We start from the raw sequence: 21229 nt of genomic DNA on the forward strand, positions 1-21229 counted from the left end.
TATACTACTCCCAGTGACTCAAATTAAAAGAAAAGAAAATAGAAAAATTTAAAAAAAAAAAAAAAAATAGTAACCATGGATAACGATGTGTGTGGATTGATTAAATTTTAACTGATTAAAATCGTGATTCCATTAAGATTATAATTCAGCTGTATACAACAAAAAGAAAATAGAAAAAAAATAAAATAAAATAAAGATAAAGATATATCAAATCTCATTAAAAAGTAGCTGTATAATAAATAAAATAATCATACATATAATATCAATTTGTAAATAATTATTTTCATTATATTATAATTATGAGAAAATATATTTTTATTATTGTCGAGGTCACGTATATCTAAAAAAAAAAAAGGAGCAAAAATTACACGACCCAAGGGAAAGATCTTCATTTCTCGTATCGAAAAATAATATAAGAAGATAAATATATACACATTTATATGAGACAACCGACCCTATTGCCCTTTGGTAAAATATCCCAGTGACCACCCCCCGAGGGCCAACTCCAATGGTTCCTCAATTTACTCTGATTTTTTTTTTTATACTCAATATTTTTTTCTCCATCGATTTTTTCCTTTCAAAACTATCGAATCATTTTTTTTTTTCCTTTTTTTTTTTTTATCTATTTTTGGTCTATTTATTTATTTTTATATCAAACACACAGATGATACACTAAGTAGAACGATATGGTGTGTGCAACCTCAAAAGAAATACCCTGAGGATTATTTTTATTTTTTATTTTTTCTGGAGTGCGAAAATCATCGAAGCATATATATTTTTCAACTATTGACCTATATTTATCAGTGAAAAAAAAATATATATATTTACTGCTTTTTAAACAATAAATATCTGTGAAATATAAAATATATCAATGTATTTTTATATATTTTTAACACTACATGGTTTTTAAAAAATATCAATAATTTATTTAAATAAATTTTTCATTCTTCAACAATGTAGGTCATATATTTTTTTAATTTACTTTTTTAAGTGCAAAATAATAATAAAAATAAATTTAGAATTATTGAGAGAATATATATGTATTGGATCGTAGCAGTGAAAAGTTTTATACAGTAAATACAAAGAAATAAATAAAAAAAAAATATAAAAAGTATATATGACTCGTGTTCACTTAATTGCGGACTCACTAATGGCTTTCTATCTGCAACGTGCTTTCGAGTAGTCACGAGTGTGTCAGCTTCATCGAATACGAGTATGTACAGTGTCATTAGTAGGTATCCATTGTGATTGAGACCAATATGTTGTCGTCTCTTTTTTTTTTTTTTTTCAAAACAATCATTCATTTTAATTATACTTTTTTTTATATTTTTTACTTTAGTTTAATTCAATTTTTTATTTAAAATTTGCATTGTTTGGTTAACTTAAAAATTCAACAACAGTTTCAACTATTTTATTTTATTTTATTTTTTTTTTCAATTCTAGAATATTGTTGCCTTGGTGATAAAAAGACCCAACTGTCATTTTTTCTAATTTTTATTTTGTTAGAAATAAAAAAGCTCGAGTATTCTTTTTTTTTTTTATTTTTTTTTCAATTTCTTGAAGTTTTTTTTGCGGGGAAAAAATTATATGACAAAAGGGTCTTTTGTTAGGGTTTTTTTTATTTTTTAAAATCAATATAAAAAGGACTTATCTCCATGGGTAATATCATTTTTTATTATTTAAAAAAAAATAATTATAAAAATAATATTTAAAATATTTAAAAATCCATGAAAGTAAGGCCTCTTTTACTATTGAGAAATAAAAAAAACAATAAAATAAAAAAAAGTGATTAATCCATGAAATTACTCTGTTCTCACTCTTATTTATTTTTCCTATTAATATTATTTTTTTTTCCCATAAAGTTTCGAGACCTCCCCATTTAAATTTCGAGGTTTTTTTAGCGACTGGACTATTTTGTTACTCTGCGACTACTATATGGCTTTTAAATTAAAAGTGCAAAATATATATATCTATATTGGGTTTGATGATAATGTGTCTCTTGGGCGAAAGCATAAAAAGAGAAGAGAGAGAGAGAGAGTGAGAAAGAGTGAGAGATGAACACAGGTGGTGATATCATTTGGCGAATGGTCGTGTCGATGTTAAGGCTAAAGTACAGAGGTATGGTCATTGAATTGTACGAGTTGTATACAGGATGAACCGACTAATTAGTAAATAAACAATCAGCCTAACTAACGTCGCCTCGACTAACGGTATGAGGCCACAAACTGGCGGGCTTGCATTTTCACTGTGCCAAGACCACAAATGCAATGTAAAGCCACGATACAAAATAATAATAATAATAATATAAATGTCCTCCTCCTCAACAGGGGGTACTAATCTACTCTTTAATTATTATTTTTTATATTTTATTTTTTATTCTACACACATATACACACTCACTCTTGATTTTTATTTTTCATTTGTGCTGATTTTACAGCAATCAAACGCTGTAATCTTATGTATATTTATTTTTATTTTTTTTTTCATTTTAAACTTCTTCTTCTTCTCATTTAGAAACTTATCTGATATAAAATTTATTTTTTTTTTTTTATTTTTCATGATGAAAATAAATTTAAAGGATAAGTATCAAGAGCTTCATTAATTTATTTATTTTTTAAAAAAACTTGTTTATAAAATCACATTGGAAATAATAAATATATCGACAAAACTCAGTGAGAAAAGTTTTTAAATATTTTTCATTATTACCACATTGTTTTAAAAAAAAAAAACGTCATAATGTTGGTAACTTTTTTAATTTATACCACAGGATATTATTTAGCATTTTTAGCATCACGAAAATGAGGAAAAAAAAATAAGAAAAAAAATGATCACTGGGGCGTAAATAATGCGAATTGAAATGGCGACATTATTGAAGGTTCATAAGATATTGCGCAGGTGGTAGATTATTAAGAAAAAAAATATATATAAAAAACCAAAGAAGGGGATGGTTAACGGTAATTTTAGAAGTTGAGACAACCAACGTCATTTATCACGTTGTTTTTTACAGCCGGTACATAGTGACGCCTTGACAGCCGTCACGTGTTTTGTGCTTTAGATAAAAAAGACAAAAAAACAGTTAAATAAAAATTATAAGAAAAATAAAAATGATGTACGCCGACGCGAAAGACGGTTGTACTTTTTTTTTGGCCCTTTTGAATCCTCTTGCCCTATTCCTCATCGTTTTTTCATTTTTTTTTTTATAAATATGTATTCGTTTGTGCGCGACTGTTGACTGTAGACGTTGAAAAACTTGTTAACAAGCCAATCTACGCCCAAATGACTTGAAAATATTCACGCCCGACCGGAAATGGCTTGCTTCCTCGAATTCTCAAAGTTGTCTCGTGTAGATTTTCTGGCAACTGTCACAGATGTATTTCAAATAAATTGTCATTTTTTAAAAATTTTTTTTTAATAAATAAAAAAAGTTTAAAAAATTGACATTTCAACACGTTTTTAATGACATTATTATAATAGTTTCATTTGACAGTTGAGGGGAGAGACTTAAAAATATTCAAAATATTCAAAATACATTTAAGGGATGAAAAATAATTAAGTCTAATTGTTAAATATTGAAGAAATAATTTTAAAACTTTAATTCTATTAAACACTTGTTTTGTAAAAATTTTTAGGATTTTTTTATTTCGCATTTTTAAAGAGCTCATTTATATGAGAATTTTTTGAATGACTTTGGATATTTTTTAAATGATAAATTTTTGGTTTTTAAATTGTGCGAAATTTTGAAATAAAAAATACAAGTATTCTCTTGAGGCTGGATGATGATAAGTAAAGTTGCAACCGAGATATGAGAAAAGTCTGAAGTAAATTTACTTTTGTTTTTATATATATATTTTTGCATTAGCCTGTTTAAAACCCCGAGAGTAATACTTGTTGTGGAGTATAGTTTCTTTAACCTAATTATTACTGTGGAAAGATCCAACGACTGCCAAAGAATACATAAAACATATTAAACTATAAATACAAACAAAAAAATAAAAATTGTTAATGCCGTTTCAGTTTAAAGTTTATATACGAAACATTAATAAAATGTGAAATGTTATTAGCTGTAAAAAAAAAAAATAATTTATGGAATTATATTTTGTGATGAGAATAAATAATAAGATATTTTAATTAAATTTATAAAAATATAAATAATATAATTATAAAAAGTTGAAATTATATTTTTAAAAATTAAAATTTATTTTTTATTTTTCGTTAATTACTGAGTTGACTTGTTGGGTCAATCTGTCAATTAGATCTCTGGTATTTTTATTTTTCCAATTGGCAGATTATTAGTCATTTTATTTGTGAAAAAAAATTTAAAATAAAAAATTATTAAATGCATTTTGTACCATAAAAAATTAGAGAAATTAAAAGTGAAAAACTTGTGAAAACTTTTTTCTTGTTTTAAGTGATTTACTTGAATTGATTAAAGTAAAATTTAATTGAGTCAAAGTATAACGTCTTTTTCTTTATATTGATCTTTCGAAGCGAAAAAAAAAATCAACTCGTTTTCGTAATTTTTTAATTATATTAATAATTAAATCAATGAAAGTGTGAAGTTGAAAAAAAGTTAATTTATCGATTAGTTTATTAATAAATACGTGAATAATTAAACAAAATTTGATAATTAAAATTTTAAATGCCAGGAAATAAAAGGTCACACATATTTAAAATATTTTTTTCCACTTAGCAGCTATTTTTTTTCTTTAGAATAAATAAATATTAATTACAAATAATTATTTGTAATATGCATTCAAACACATGTGAATAATGAATCACTGTGTCTTCATATTTTCAAAACATTAATTAAACTTGTTCACCCTAATTATTCACCGTCCATTTCAAACATCTTTCTTTTCTTTTTTATTTTTTTCATTTTTAAAAAAAACACTGTACATGTATTTAAATTTTTTTTTTTTTTTCATTTAATTTTCTAATTTCCTAAATATATTTTTTATTTATTTTATTTTAAATTTAATGTATTTTTTGTTTATTTTTTTTATGGCAAATTAACGCCCCAGATGAGTCTTAATTTAGAAACCAAATTGCTAAAATTGCGAGTTCTGTTTTAAGAGTCAGAAAACAAAGAACCATGCATTTATTACATTTTCATCGTAATTTAATAGCGAAAAATAGAATTTTTTTTTTTTAAATAATTTCTCTTAAAACGCATTGATAGATATTTTTAAAATTTTTCCGGCAAATAGAAGAAGGCTTCAACTATTTCCAAAATATTCCCATCATGATTCAGGCATTACTTTTTTCAAAAAAAAAAATAAGCCAGCTATTTTCAAGTATTTTTTTATTATAAACAGATCAATAAATATTTTTATAATTCATCAACAACTTCCACCGTTCATGTACAAATTTATCAAAATTTTAATAAATAAAAAACAAATAAAAATAAAAAGAAAACTTGTTGATAAAAATAAGAAAAAAAATAGAGTATTATTTGCAAGAAAAAATAGAAAGATTTTTGAGGTTTGGTAAAAAGCCAGAGAGCCATTTGGATATATAAGTTTTTGCTTTAAATGAAAAAGTAAAAAACATGCACCATTGAAATAGCAAGTACAGTATCAGCATGTCTATATATATATGTAAAAAAATAGCAATGTACATATATTTAACATGTGAGTATGAAGTTAGGTAGTAACGTTGAGATTTCAAAGCGTGATATTTTACAAAGTCGTATAAGTAGTTGTAGGTGTGTTTTAGAAAATCCACACGTATATTCCAAGTATACCGTGGTTGAATATGTGTTGCTTGTTTGATTGTGGTATGATGTGTACTTGCAACAACGACAACAACTACAATGACAACGACGACAGCAACATTATTTACGAGGCACAGTATTAGCGTGAAAATGTGTGACGGTATATTTCTTACATGAGTTCTCTTCTTCATCTTGCAAAAAAAGTACAAGAGAATATATTTTTTTTCATCTTTAAAATATTAAAAATATATAAAACAGTCAGTCTCTCATCACACTGTGAATTTTTATTTTATTTATTATTTATTTTTTAGAAGAGCGTTGAGATTCCACCGACAACTGACTCGTGACAATAATTAATGCTTACAAATATTTTGGAAACTGAATTATCCTATTCTTTAGTTGAAAATTTTAAACGTGTTTTACATTTTTATGTATGATATTTATTTTTTTTTTCATAGGGATTTCGATTGGAAAAAATTGTGCAGATATAAAATTGTAGATATGCGGTAAACCAAACGAGGATTGGACTAGAAAATAAAAAAATCAAGCAGAGTAGTAAAACGTGCATGTAAATTTAAACTATTATACTGATAAAATTCGATAATATTTTTTTTTTTAGATGAAATTTATTTATATTTAAATGGAGTGAGAATGAAAAAATGTCTTGAGACAATTTTGAAAAACTTTCACACAATGGACATGTACACTTGTGTGTATATATACCCCATCATCCCCTCATTTATATATATATATTTATTTTATATTTTAAAAAAGACCGAGGCAACTCGAGTCTCCTCATTACGAATGCGAAACTCGAACTCAAAACGGACGCGTTGGTAGAAAAAATGCAATAGCTTTGGACCACCGAGGTGAACCGTGACCAATATGACTTGACGTAGATATTTTATTTTCAAAAAAAAATATATATTTATAAATAAATACCAAGTTGTATTACCAATACAGAAAATAAATTTTACCAATCGATTTTTTACGTAACTAAAAAAATCAACCAAAAAAAACTCATAAAAATTAAACGAAACAAAATTCTTCTCTATTTTTTTTTTTCAAAAAAAAGAATAAATAAATTTTGCAAAATGTTATCTAAACATTCTAAATAATAGTCAACTTAAAAATTATTTAAATAAAAAATAACTTTGCCAAAAAAAAAAAAAAATAGTAAAATAAATTTTTCATTTTCACAAATAACTAAATGAATTTATTGTTGATAGGTAAATGTATGTTGGATGAATAAGCAAAGAATGATGAGAATAGTTTTGCCTTCGATTCTAGTATAAAAAAAAACAAACAAAAAGAAAAACCGAGTAGCAAAATGAGGGTGAATGTGGATGTGAAAAGTGTTTTGAGTTTGCGCAATATAAAATAATTCAACGAAGCAATGTTTTCGTCTGTCTTTGTCATTTGAATATATATATGTATAAAATGTTAAATGGTATATGTTGTGAATGTAGTAGAGGGGCTCGTTTTCAGCCGCATCCTTGAGAGCTCTCTCGCGAGGACACAATCGATATCACAGAGAACGAGTGAGAGAACATGAACGCGCGGCGCCCCTGAGACTGTAGAGTACATTTTCTAGTTTTACTGAAAACTTGCGCAAGTTTAAAGCGTCATGACGACATATCTACACCACACACACATACATATTTCATTCATTTATACCACCTCAAACAGACAGACGTTTTCCAAGTGATATTGTTAAGTCTAAACTTGCATATATACTCACAGACGAGCAAAGATCAATTTGCATAAACAAACTCGATTCGATTTCGATCATGTACTATAGTCTCTATTCGTTTATACATTCCTCACATGTTACCCTACATCTTACGCATTTTTAAAAATTTTTTTTCCCATCTATCTATCATTGAACAAAAAAAAAAAAAAAAAAAAACATGCAAAAAGTCTGTTTTAGAAGTAAAAAAACGTACCTACTTTTGTGACAAAAAAAAAAATGAAAAGAATTTTGTATATCTATTGGACAAAGGCTTTTTAATTTTTTACTATTAGCTATTTTAATTTACGAGGAACAATTGTGAAGGTATAAATAAAATCATTTGCCGGAAAAAAATTTATTTCATTAAAAATATTATGAAAAATTTCTATTGAAATTTTTGTTATAATAAAATTAATTGATAAAGATAAAATGAAATTTGTAAATGAAAATAATACATGGCTTGTTTTGCAAAAGCTTTAAAATATTTTAATCCCTTTCAATCATTTAATTCAACCCTTGTGGTGATGGCTGTTAATGCGGGAGATACGTTGACTGTTTATTCACGATATTTTACAAGGGCATATCTATACGATTACCCACTCGGACTTGTTTATATATATACACACATATTAAGAAAAGCTCAAACAGCTGGGGAATCGTAAAGCGTCATTCATCTGACAGTCCAGTTAACTTAAATAAATTGAAGTATAAAGTTTTCAGTCAGTTTGACCACCCTCTTTCCACACCATCAAACTATTTTTTTTTTTCTTTATTTATTTATTTTTTTTAAGCTCTCTTTTTTCACATATATAACTGTGTTCAAACTTGTTGAAATAATAAATATATATAGTTGCCATTTAACTATTTAAGAAAATGAAAGAAAAATGATGATGAAGATGATAATGGGGGTCGAAGAAAAAACAAATAAAATTAAATGTTAAAAATAAAAAAAATAAAAATAAAAGTATCGTCTTTTGGTGGTCGTGAATTTTTCTTCGATGTTTAAATACATATATATTTGAAGAAGGGAATAAAGTATGCAGTGAGGGAAGAAAAGAAAAGAAAAAAAAAAAGAGTAAAAAGAAAAAAAAAAAAAAAAAAGGCCTCAGTGATGTGTGTGTACATTTTGCAATCGAGACGATGAGGAGACATCTGTCAGCCATGATGTTGAACGAGATCCTCTTACTCTCCCCTTTTTTCTTTGCAATCGACACTGGCATTCTCAAGATGCCCCAAGACCCCTTTTTCACCCTCTCTTTCTATCATCCATCTAGCAGTATTATTTTATATATAGCTATATATAAAGTTGTCTTGCTTTTGCCTCGCGAGTTGCCATCATCTCGGCTATATTCCCAAAAGACCAAGGGGTGGCATGAGAAGGGGGGTTGCTTTTCGATAGCCTGACGGAAACGATATATTTGACGACGAGTTGAAAACTACTTGGGAGAAATAACACCAAAGGGGGAATTAAACTTTCAAATACCAGTATTAAAAAAAAAAAAAAACGATACTCCACCGGGAAAAAAATTGCCGGACCGAATGTAAATTCAAAAGTCAGCATTTGTCAAATGTCGTGGTAATTTGCCATGTTTTTTTTTTCAAATAAAATAAAATAAAAAATAGATATATGGTTATTTTATTTTATTTTTTTCTTTCGAACATCATTTTTTATATTTAACTTGATAGGAGAATAAAGCAAAAAAAAAAATATATATAAAAAAATTGTCAGCTTACTGATAAATATAAAATTTGTGTTTTTTTTCTTTTTTTTAAATCGATGATGATAAAAATGGACATGATAAATTGAAGATAAAATAATTGTATACGAAATAAGATGGTATTTTATCAAATAAAAATGAAAATAAAAATTATTTATTTATTAAAGTTGAAGAATGATAGAAAAATGTATAATATTTTTATAATTTTATTATTAAGCCATGCAATATTTCTTTGAAAACTTCCCTTACAAGTTACAACTACCCCTTTATTTTTAACCACCACTGCGTGTAGTCTGTAATACGCGTTGTATTTTCATATCGACCGGTGGCGCCATTTGCTCTCTCTCTTGCTCTAGTGTAGGGTTGTACTGTATCGAGAGAGACAGAACGAGTAAATATGAGGAAAAGACCAGGCCAAATGACCCAACTTGCCCTTATGCTCTCCGAATACCTCTTAACTACCCTTACACCACGTCAAAACCTCTACAGACAAACCACACCACACCCTTGCATATACAGATATATATCCTAGTTTTCCTTGTAACTTGTACTCTCTCTCTCTCTCTCTCTCTCTCTCTTTCTCTCCCTTCCTCTCCCTTTCTCTCCCTCTCTCTCGTTTATAAAATAATTCCGAGTATTTTAATTTTTATAAACAATTTCAATGCTTATTTATTTATTGAATCACTTATTTATTTATTTAACTGTTTATTTTATTTTTTTTATATTTATAAATTTATTTTTAGTCTCAACTTGAACTTCTGAGAAACACAGAAGAGAGATTAGTGTGAGGTAAACATTAAAGATAAGAATCAAAAAGAGGGTCAGGCGGTAAAATGTGCGGCAAGTTATAAAAGGAAATGAAACCGGAGAGACAAGCAAGAGGTCAACTAAAAGTCGTGTATCAAGGCCTTCTGGAATAAAGGAAAAAAAAAATACAATAAAAATGATTAAATAGATTTCAAAGATGTTTAAAGATATTTATTTTTTTTTTTTGTTTTATCATTATATTTCATTGAAATACCGTATAAGAGCAATAAGAAGATAAGAGAGGTATTAAAAAGTGAGATGAGTAAGAGATCAGATAAAAAAATGAGGGTATAAAGAGTTAAAAAAAAAAAAAAGAATTAAAAATAAAAAAGATTTGAGTAGGTAAGCATCATTACATCAGCAAAAGAGCGTAAGATAAAAAAGAGGAAAATTCTGTTTCCAATTTTCACAGTTTATCTATCAGTCAACTTCCACTTTTCTCCAAGGGTTCCTGTCGATTCTCTAAATACGTTTGGAATAATGGGGGAAACGTGTTTTAAAGTCGAGGGGTTGATTTCAAGTTAAAAATAAAAGAAAAGATGAATGAATATGAAATAAAGCGAGAAAAAAAATATGAAGAAGTCAATGACAAAAAAAAAAAAAAGGGGGTCGAAAGGGTATCGAGATATGAGATCAGTCTCAAAGGGGCTGCAGTGAAAAAAACTATGTGTATAATGAGAGACTAAAGAAGGTAATATATGCTATAACATTACGATGCATGTGCTAAGAAGCAACGGGTGATGGAATTTTCGGTCGGCAATATAAAACTCCCCTTTTTCTCACGGCGACAAAATTGGAGCTTTGTTCTACATAGAATTGGTCCATCGGGGTTAAATAAAAAAATAACATTAGACAAGGGGAAGACTTAAAAAAAAGCTCTGCTTAAAGAAAATAAAAGAACATTTTTTTTTATTTTTTTTTTTTTGCTCCCCATAGACGTATCTTAAAACCCAACCATTTACTGGATTTTTTTTATATACTTATTGTCAAAAACAAAAAAAAAATATAACACTTGTATTTTTTACTCAAAAATATATCAAAAATTTCAATCAAATTAAGTGCTATTATTTTAATTAATTATTCAATATTTTTGCAACTCAAAAATTGCCAAATTTTAGAAAAAAAAATGAAGGAAAACAAAATAAATTATACAAGCGATAAAAATAACAAATAATTTTCATTGTAAATATATTTTTTTTAATTTAAAAAATTATTATCTTCAAATTAGTAATTAAAATGTTGCTTGAAAAAATAAATCTCAACCTTAATAATAATAATAACAATGGAAAAAAAAAACAAATATACAAATAAACATATATTGTATATAAATAAAGTAAAACTATTTTGGCTACTTCCGGTCATCCCCTGTTTACACGAAGCCAAGTTGCCGCAAGTAACTCGACGGATTAACGATTACGACCCCGTGTGCATTGTTCACGGCCGATGTATTTCTTTGGGGTGCTTTTGCAAAGAAAAAAAAAATAGTTAACAAAAAAATAAATAAAAGAATAAGAGCGGTAGTAGTTGGTACTAGGGTAGAAAAATAAAAAAAAAATAAAAAAAAAATTGGTGGATAACAACGCACGAAAATCACCGGATAAACCGAAACGTTCTGATTTACGGAAGCCATTTGTATTCTGAAAGCAAGAATGGCAAAGGGTCTTGAAAAATATGAAAAAAAAAAATGTTAAAAAATAATGGATAAAGTTGAGAGAAGAAAAAATATCCAAGAGAGACCTTCGTGTGATTATAGAATTTTATTTTTCATTTTTTTTTTTTTTGATATGATATGCCACGACTGTAAAATGGAAACATGATATTTTTTAATGTTATTATATATTTTTATATAATTTTATCACAAGTAGTTTTATTTTGTTTTTTTTTCTGACACTTGGTCCTTGAAAAATTTACACAAGATGGGGGTAAATGAAAAATGATTTTTATTTGGCGAAAAAAAAATCATGAAATATATGGATGTGACTTTTGGATCACGCGAGGATTTTACACACAGACAAACCGGTTGTCTTAAAAGCATTTATTGCCGAGAGCGATCTGTCTCAGCAACAGTGGCTGTATATGTTCCCCAAGCAATTAATTACATACCCAAGGGAGAAATTCAAGAACGAGAAAATTCAAACTACTGATAGTTTATGCTCGCATATATACACAAGTTGCTTGGACAATCTTCGTTTTCATATACAAAAATTATACCTGGATACACACGCAATTATAGCTCGTTAAAAATAAATTTTATAATAAGATAATAAAATTTGATAAATAAATATTTTAAAGAATTTTAATTAAATGTATATCAGAAATGTGAAGAAGGGTTTACAAAAATATTCATTTGACTTGATTTTACTGACTGAGTTTAGTTGATCCACAAAGTATTTTTAAAAAAATAAAAATAATTGAAATTTATTCATAAAAATTACAGGGTAATTATATTTTAGTATTTTTTAAATTATAAAAGTATAATCTTATGGGAATTTTATTTAGAAATATTTTTTTAATCAACAAAAACTGCAACGAAAAAATTCAAATTTTTTCTGCAAGTGCCAAAATATAAAATTCAAAAAATATAAAAAATAGTTGAAATTAAATGTTAAAACTTAAAGGATAATAGTGTTAAGGTGCCATCTGAATATTAAAAGCATAATTTCATGAAATTTCCGCTTAGAAATATTTTTTTTCGACAAATAATCTCTTATCGTCATTAAAAAAAAAAAGAAGCTTCATTTATTTTCTTTCAAAATTTTCAATTTTTCCTAGAGAACAAGATTTTTAATATCATTTCGCCAAAGAAAAAGATTTCAATTTTTTGATATAAAAAAAATCTTCACATGTAATGTATTAAAGAATTTTAAAACTTCAATATATAAAATATATCGAAACGGGAAATGATGGTTGAAGAGCGGAAATTAACATCCAACTTTTTCAAGTGAGTGAATATCTAAAAAAAAAAACAAAATAAAGCAAAAATCTTTTCTATTTTTTATCTATATACTACGAGATGAAAAAAAAAAAAAAAAAGAGATCGCCGATTGTGAGAAGATAGGCTAGAGAGACCACTCGAAAAAAACCCCTCGAAAACAACTCGAGGTTATATAGTAGACATAAATGAGAGAATAGAAGGAAAAAAAAAATGAAAAAAAAAATATATATAAAGAAGAATAAATAATAAAAAAAATGATAATTTATTTTTGTTCATTCGTCAGAAGCCGCTGAGATTTCAAACAGATCTTGGATCCACCAAGTTGATGAAAAAGACAAAAAAAAATAAAAAAAAAAATTGACAAGTTCTTTGCTATTCTAGTCAACGAGTTTTTGACTGAGCAATCAATTTTTTTTTTCATCTAAAATCAGGTTAGACAATAAGCCGAATGGTATGCATTCAATTTCCGATTCAACTCTTCAGCTATTTATCCCTATTAACCTTTTTTTTTTTTCATTATAAATTATAATATATTTCGCTTATATAGAATCAGATGATTCAACGAAGCATGACAGTATAAAAAATTTAATTCTTTGATTTCTCTTTAAATATATTTTTTATTATTTCTTACATATTTCAAATATAGTTTCTTTTTTTACCATTCTAGACTCATTTTATTTTTTATGTATATAATCAAGTGAACCAAGGCATCATTCAAGATCAAAAAAAATATATATAAAAGTAAGATTGGATCCAATATTTATGGGTCCCATTAGTTTTAAACGTCGCTGGTCCGAGGAATACTAAAATATATACAGTTTGTATTTCTCAATATGGTCAAGTCGAGCATCAAGCCAAATCTCATCAACCAAACAACAAACCAGACGAGATAAAAATAATAAAAAAATTTTTTTAAATAAATTTAGCATATATTTTTCAACATAAATAATAAATTTTAAATACTTTTTTATTTTTTTTTGTTTAAATTAAAATCATTTTTTCTTTATCATCATTATGATAGATTGTGGGTTTTTTTTTTTCGTTATTTTTAAGAATTGAAGAATGAGATAAAATAAATCGTGGTATGAAGAAACACTGAGAGATAATCGATTGAAAGTATTTTTAAAATTTTTTTTATTTTGTCTCTCAATTCTGTTATATCCGCAGTAAGTTTCCGCCCACGGGCATGTCCAAATACGAAAAAATAAAATGAAAAAAAATGTATATTCTCAAGAAAGACAAGTGGTAAAATGTCCACACTATCTTCACAGTATCAAGTATAAAATATATAACAAAAAAAGTAATAATAAAATTTATCCAAGTTTGTAAATAGACAATCGATTGGCTGAAAAAGAATTTATATACATACGTGGTGATAAAATTCGAGTATTTTATCATAACATTTATGTATTTTTATTTTTTATATATGTATTACGTTGACATGCCAATATACAATATACATATATTAGATAATAAAAGCATGTAAGTGTGTACTTTATAGAAAATAAAATAAATAAAAAAAAAAAATAGCAAGTATAAAGGGTCGTTGTCATTTGTGCACCTGGTTACTTTTACAACCTAATCGATAAAACGGCACCACGAGTAATTGAATCGGTTCGCAAAATCCAGACGTAAATGATAAAAATCGTAAAAATTTTTCACATATATATTACATTCATCCCTGTAATAAAAAAAAAATAAAAATACAAAAAATCAGGATACTTTTTATCCCTGGTAAAATGAAAATTGCATGTTTTTTTTTTTTTTTTTAGAAAAAAATATACTTTGTTTGCCAAGATAAAAGCAAAAATTCATTTGATGTTTTGTATATTTTTTTTTTTCTTTAAATTACATTTACAAATTAGATGATTGTCTGAAGAACAAATTGTAAATTGAATTATTAAAAATATTTTTTTTTTTGTACCATTAAATTACTCTCATTTTTTTTCAAAAAAAATTAATATTAAAATTTTTTTAAAAATAAAATTTAGAAATATATTTTAGGTGAATTTTAATTTTATAAAAATTATCATTAAATACTCAAATGATAGTATTATTATAAATAAAAATTATTAATTAATTTAATTTTAGCAATATTAAATTTTAAAATATATTTTAAGAAAAATTATAAAAAAAGTTATTTAATAATTTCAATTTAATATAATTATTGTTAATTATTTTTTGTTTATTATTTAAACAATAGAAATGATATTATTATTATTAAAAAAAAAATATTATATATAAATTTAATCGACTAATAAAAAAATGTAATAATAATTCAGCAAACAATTATTAAAAGTTTTCTCATAATTTTATTTTTATATCGACTGATTCAAGATTAATCATGCGAATGTGTTTACTCGGGATTACGTGAGTTTAATGAAGTCTGGATGATATATCCCCCCTTTTTATTTTCATTTATATATGAACATTACCCAAGCGAGGAAAAGTGATTTTCCCACGGCTTTTGAGAGTCGTAAAACTCGGATGGTTTTGTTTGCACGTAGATGAATTACATCGAAGCGAGCGAGAGAGAAAATAAAAAAATAAAAAAAAAAATATAATGAAACAAAGAAGAAGAATAATAATAAAAGAGTCTCATTTCACAGCTTAAATACATTTGCCATAAATCTTGTCGATTGACACACATTGACAGGCTTCAGTTTCACAGACAAAACAAAAATCGTAAAAAATAAATTAAAAAAATATAGAGTATGTTGTTGTTGCTGTACTCTCTTTCATGATTAAATACATAATATATATAACAATTTAAAATTAAAAAGAGTTAAATATATGATTCAAAATATAATAAGACAAAGATAAATTATGTAGATTAGTCTGATAGGCGTGTAACCAAGTTGGTTTGATGTTTCACTGGGTCTATATGTTAACTATACACCAAGTACCATCTACTATTACAAACTACAACCAATTAAATGACAACTTGGATTTTAAAACTTTTCACAAAACTATTTTCCTTTTGTGTTTTTAGACCACCTGAGTTGTTCTATATATACACCTTTTGTCTTTTAACAAATTACCCGTAATTATATAATTACTTTTCTTGTTAATTCTTGAAATTTGATTTTTTTCTTTTTTTTTTTTCCTCTTTTTTTCATAGTAATTATAAAGCAACTGGTAAAGTTATTATTATTATTTTTAAACTTTAATTTATTATTATTATTAATTATTTTTTATTATATTCAAACAATTTTTTTTTACCCTTTAAAAAAATTGGTTTTTTAAAAATTTTTACTTTCTCATATCTTGATGGAATTATTTAAATTTATTTTTCACATTTAAAAATAAATATTATTTATTATTTATATACATATATTTATTTCTCTTATCTAAAACGATAAAATGGAAATAAAAGCACAGCTTTTACAAGTAGAATTTTGACTGTCATGATTATTTTTATTATGGAAAATTAAAGGTGATAAAATTTTTGAAAGAAAAAAAATTAACGGTCATTTTTTTTCGGAGGGTTATTGGGATTATTGGTGTGAATGTATGTATGTTTGATGTATCGAGGTGTTTGGTACGAAATAGCACGTAATTTTTTTGATATGTACAGATGCGCCAGTTGCGCTTGTGACAATATCACGACACACAGAGAGAAAGAGCATGTGCGCTTCAGGGTCGACGCGTGGCACATTAAAGCTGAAGAATCGAGGCTATTTAAATACCATGGCCTCATTGTGACACTTAATCTCATTCTCTCTATCATATTATATAATATTTTTCTCAATATCATTTTTAAAAAATATAAATAAAAATAAAAATCAATATATTTCCATGAAAACTAATAAAAATATAAAATAAACTTGAGAAATTTATTTAAAGTTTTTTTTTTAAATTTATTGTTTTATAAATTATAAAAAAAATAATTTATTAACAATAATTGGTAGTTTGGTTTGATGTATATAGAGGTCATTATAACCGCAAAATGAGGGTATATATAATTTACTTGAAAATACATTATAAACCTAAAATTAATATAAAATTAAAAAAAAAAAAAATTAAATAGATCATGTACTTGTGTGCTTCAATAACGAGAATAACTAATTATTAATATTTTTTTTTTTTTCAAAGGGAAATATGGTCGATTTGCCGATAGATAATTCACCCTTCATAAAAAATTTTAAAACTTTTTTTTTTTTCATTCTCTGTACATTTATATTTAAGGGAAATATAATGGAACGTCAAAACTGTCGATCGCATTTCGTTTCGCCACTTTTAACCCTCCTTGTTAATAATAAAAAAAAAAAAAAAAATATACACTTGATCTATTGAAATTTTATGGTTCTATTTATACTGCTTAATGTTGATTAAAAATTAAAATAAAAATTCTATTGTTTTTTAAATACTTGGAGCTTTTAAAAAATTTTTAAATTATTTAAGAATCAAAAGTGACTACAGCCAATGCACTTTTTAATCAATACAACCAATTTGCGTCATTTTTTTATGACTCATATTTGTTGAAAATAGTCTTGACTTGATAAAAAAATGACTCAACTTTTTCTATACCAGTCTGGCAAATGGCAATCAAATATCAATGCTAAAATCAGAAGAATAATTTCTAATAATTATTACTAAATTGCCTAATCCAAATTGGACATAAAAAAAAATATATAAATTATTTTGGAGCACTGGCTTGAACATAATTTATAAAAACAATACATGCGCATATAGCTGAATGTATAAATGATGATTCAATTAATAATTTGATATATTATAGTGAATAAATTAATGTATAAATTCAATAGCATTGTATTGAAGATACAAACAATTGAAATTAGCATATTTCGTTGTCTTGTCCATCATGAAATCTAGGATAGTTGTCTTGTCTCTAGGATAGTCTAATTTCCACATGGTTTGTCCAGAGAGAAATTTCAAGGTTTAAATATAGTTCTGGGTTGCATGTATAACAACGCCCTTTTATTCTCATTCCACATTTATCCATCAACTCTTCATCTTCCTCTTCTAGTCGTACCTCTATCACAAGTGAGTTGTGGGTTGAGGGTGTTAAAGGAACGAGAGATAAAATATATATAGAGACAAAGAGAGAATGAGTTTTTGGTGTGCCGCATGAGTGTACTAGACGTGCAAACTATTGAGAGAGAATACCAAAAGATAAAATGAGTTGAGAAATGGCAGGACGATATTAGCGATTCCAACAGTGTACCAACATCATCATCCCTTCTATACTATCCCTTGCTTGTACTATTACAACAACCCTCACTAAAAAACTCTCATCTGTATTTTCTGTTTTCTCTTTATACCTTTACTTTTCTCAACGTCATTTCTCAACACACTTTACACTTTTTTTTATTTTTTTTTTATTATAATAAAACTATAGCTATCACAAAAATATCATTAAAAATACCAATCATTTGCCTTTTTTTTCATATTTTTAATTAATTTATTACCCCAAAAGAAAAACCAAGAGAATTTTTTAAAAGTATTTTTTAAAGCTCAACTCACTCTGAGACATTCAGACAAAAAAAAAAATATATTAAAATGAATCATAAAGTATACAGAGAATCAAAAAGTACGAAACGCATCTTCAGAGATTTATTCGTGACTCAAATGTCTAATTTATTCCCAAGAGGGAGACCATTATTATTATATGTATTTTTTTTTATTTTTATTATTATTATCTTCCGGATTTTTATGAGGTCCCGTAAAAGTCATTTGATCACGTCATATACAATGAAAGAAATTGATAGACAACGACAAAGAGATAAAACATTTTTGAATAAAAAATTTGAATGATGAGATGAAAAATATCATCATTGAAACTACAAAATGAATAAAAAAATATCTTGGACATTTAAAGGATGAATATAAAAATGAAAAGAGATATTTATTTTTAAAGAAAATAAGAGTATATATAAAAAAATTTATGGAGAGGAAAAAAAAGGGTTTAAAAAGGTGCAAGATCATTAGAGGAAGAAAATGGTCAGGGCATTGTTAGTCGAGTGTCATTAAGGCCCATGATATAAATAGGATGAAGCTCATCGTCATCATCATGATCGTCATCGTCATCGTCCTCTTTCTCGTAGTCGTCGTTGTCGTCGTTATCATCATTTTCAACATTTCTCGTCATACTAGCTCAGTTTATACACGTCGTGTTTTCCCCAGTATATTTCAAGCCAATGTCCTGGTATGAATTGCCATCAGGCACCGACGGCAATTAATAATAAACCATTCCCTTGATGATAAATGCATACACACGAGTCTCTTGTTCTTCATCCCCTTTCCATTTTACTATATCTTTCCATCTCTCTATACATATTCTGTCTGGCCATTTACCATATTCATTTTTTATTTTTTAAATTAAAGAAAATATAAAAACAACAAATCATTTAATTTAAATTGAAAAATATTGTTTTCATATATGTATCTCAATGCTATTTGTCTTTTATTTATTTATTTTGTTTTTTTTTTTTCAAATTTTTTTCATTTCAATTCTCTGCAGTTTCCGGTAGTGGAAATTCGAGTATCTGAAATTTCCCGTGAGACTTTTTTCGCGCACTCAGTTCTCATCAATATTTTTTTTATTTTTTTTTTTTCTCTACAAAATTTAAAGGTGTGTATTGCCCGAAAAAAAAAAAATGATTAATAAAAAGAAAAGAGAAAAAATAGCTAATGGTTATAAAAAATAAAAATGAATTTTTTTTTCTATTATTTATGGGGGTTAAAAAATTGAACTCGTGAATTTTATTGAGAGGAACAAAAAAGATATATTGAATGGTAATTTGCAAACTCGTGTTTTTTATCGGACTAGTGAATTTGTTATTTTTTATAAATATATTATTTTTTTTTTTTAAGCTAGAAACAAATCGACAACGTTATGCTTGACGTCGGACGCAAATCGTTTTTTTTTTTTTTTTGGGGTTGTAAGATTATGTTCGCCTATCTACACACCACACACATTTTTATTTTTTTTTTAATGTTCTACTTTTATTCGTATACGTTTTTCCTTTTCTTCCCTAGCATTTTTATTTTTTAAATATACTTTAAAGGCTTCAGTGAGCTAAGCAAGTTAACCCCTAATACTGCGCGGTATATATCTAAATTTTTTTTTAAGCAAATAAGGGCGGTACCCTAAAAATAAAAATAAAAAAAATCTAGTGGCCAATGTTTGTGAGAAAATTCAAGGTGCCATTTAGTTGACGATTATGCTGAGGTTATATATCCCCAAAAATCGATTCTTCAACCCTCTCTTTTTTTCCTTAACCACCCCTTAACCACCCCCTCAAAATATAAGAGCTTTTGAAAAAAACTTTGTGCCTATGGGTTTAACTGTATCGTAAACTCATCCTTTTTTATATTTTCTTTTCTTCATTCTATATATATATCTTTAGGAAAAAAATATAAAACAACCCCTAACATACAAACATACAAAATGAAATATCCACCTTGAATTCACCACACCGCACACAATATCTACTTATCTTTATACGTGAAAGAAGAAGATAAGTTTAAACGACAGAACAAAAACTCTGTAAATCCAATAACGTAAATCTTTGTAATGGCTACATATATGCTCTTGTAATGTAAACCACATGAGGCCTATTTTTTTTTTTTTTTTTTTTTAACACTTAAAAATAGCTGATAAAAAAAAAATAAAAAATAAATCATATTGGCGATAAAAAAAAGATGAAAAAAAATCTCTTGGTTATATTGATTACATGACTCAATATTAAGAATAAAAATATCTGCGTAAAAATAATCTTGAAAGGTTGAAAAATAAATGCCACAATAAAAATAATAGCTACTAAGTGAAAAATAAATTTAAAAAATTATTAAATAATTATAATTTTACTAGTGATAAATTTCCAGTTGAAAAATAAATTAGTGTTTGTTTTTTTCATTTGAAAATTATTTATGAGAAAATTTTATTGACAAAAGATTTGACCACTAATGATATTAAGTACCTGTTTATTTCAAAAGAAAAAATATTAAAATAATATTCAGGTTTAATAAAAAAAATATGATGATGATAATGATGATGATACTGAGTGAATGAACTGTCATGTTTTTGAACAAAACAGGTAGAAAAAAAAAAAAATAATAATAAAGAAAAATAAGTGTGCCACCAACGTAGCCAGCCAAAAGAAACAGTATAGTATATAGAAACGTGAGACAGTGAGTAGTGTCCAAAATGAATGGGCGTGTGAATGGTTGAGAAATGAATGAGATCTTTGGGGCAGTTGGACATAAAAGTGATGCTGCTTCCACAGGTATATAACTATATATAAACACGTGAATGTATTTTCTCTAAATAATAATAATAACGAAAATTAAGAAAAACT

General features: G+C 26.2%; 1 protein-coding gene across 1 annotated transcript in view; it reads right to left on the reverse strand.

Annotated features, from left to right (window-relative positions):
* The window catches only part of LOC122856679, a 107548-nt gene that overhangs the window by 73355 nt on the left and 12964 nt on the right, over window positions 1-21229 (reverse strand). The gene's annotated exons all lie outside the window — the stretch shown is intronic.

Source organism: Aphidius gifuensis, linkage group LG5 (genome assembly GCF_014905175.1).
Source record: "Aphidius gifuensis isolate YNYX2018 linkage group LG5, ASM1490517v1, whole genome shotgun sequence".
Taxonomy (NCBI): Eukaryota; Metazoa; Arthropoda; class Insecta; order Hymenoptera; family Braconidae; genus Aphidius; species Aphidius gifuensis.